Raw genomic sequence first — 1,737 nt, 5'->3', positions numbered from 1 at the left:
AGAAATTGACATTTTTCGAGCAATGGAAAAAAATCTGATGAAAAGAACAAGTTATAGCGAATGCTTACAATTTAATATAATTTAAATAAGCACAATTTTTAACAATGTGTAGAGAACTAACCTATTTTTTAACCATCCAGCTCTTTGTTTAAAAAACTCTTTCACAGTTGCTTTATAAGTAAATTGTGGTACAAAATTCCCCCGATTTTATACTGCTTACAAATAATAAACATTTAAAAGGTAGTGCAGATTTAGGACCAAAAAATACACAAAGATACTTCAATTTTTTTTGTTTTATGTTTGTTTGTTTTTTCATTGAATATCTTGAATATTTGCTGTTTTCCTCTATATCCAACACACTCTATTATATAAAGATGAATCATATTGTATGTGCATTAAGAAGACGCTTCCAACTTGTTCCAGGCTTTTCTTTGCAGCCGACTAATAAATAAACAATAGACAAGAAAGAGGTGCCTAAAATATTTATTTGCTTTGTTACAACAACAAGCATGAACTTTACAATGGAGAGACACAAAATAATCTGAATGCTATGTACGTATACCTATATAATAATAAACTGTTAGAATAAATTTTAATATCTGTTCTGGGTTTGTTTATTTATTGTTTTCCAGCTATCATAGGGTCAACATGTAGAAATTTGACAAAGGGAAACTAAAAAAGCACACAAATAAAGATTTAAATTAGAGTGGCAATTTTTTTTTATCTTATCATGCACTTAATCTTATTTGAGAAGTTCCTTTTCCAAAACCTCACATATTTTCTGAATTTGTTGTAGTGCTTTTTACAGGAAATCTGTCATATTAATGCATCATTGAAGCGTATGTTATACAAACACTAAACATAAATCAGATCATGAACATTTGGTTGCATAATGCTTGCTGTTTTTCTGTTAACAAAGATGACTTCTCAACTTTTATTTAATTAAAATATTCATTTTATCCTTATTTTAAGATTTGATTTGAAACTGTTTTCATTTGTATGATTTATTCTAAAGATGTACATGTTGTCTAACAACAATTATACAGTATAAAACAGACCAATATGTTTTCATTTATTGTCACTTTAAAGAGACTGCTAAACTGACACTAACTCGTGCAGAATATTGCAGCTAAAGATGTCTGTAACTACAGTTAAAGAGTCAATGTGCCATAGTTGGTTTTGGTATAAGAAAGAATTTAAGACAAAACAGTTTCTGAAACAACTTTTATTTAAATAATGTCCAGAAACAAAAAAAAAAAGAAAACATCTATTTAATCTACGATAAACAAGAGTAAAGGGATAGTACAAAATTAAAACATATTATTATTGTTTAAGATACACAAAAGACTAATAAGACAAAATGAGCATGCTGTAGCTTCTGTACATGTTCCATAAATATTTACAGTCATTCAACATAAATGCAAACTCGTCACTATGAGCAAACTTTTTGGTTTGTTTGTATTTTTTTCACTTTTAACAGTTCCATCAAATCTTTTAATTATAACAAATCATCAGAATTATCTGAAAGTTTTGTTTTGCTGCAAAAAAAAAAAGATTGGATTCAAAGTCACTGGAAAAGCTAGTCATGTTGTAATAATTCACACATCAGTCATAGATACAAAAACGTAATTGTGCGTTTTACCAACTGTATCATTGCATTGCTTACAAAATATTGTTCTTTTGAAAGAAAAAAACCCAACAATTTTCTTGCAAAAGAAAGGTTTTTGATTAAAGAAG

This window comes from Kryptolebias marmoratus, linkage group LG11, assembly GCF_001649575.2.
Source record: "Kryptolebias marmoratus isolate JLee-2015 linkage group LG11, ASM164957v2, whole genome shotgun sequence".
Classification (NCBI taxonomy): Eukaryota; Metazoa; Chordata; class Actinopteri; order Cyprinodontiformes; family Rivulidae; genus Kryptolebias; species Kryptolebias marmoratus.
Note: the sequence above shows the minus strand (reverse complement) of the source record.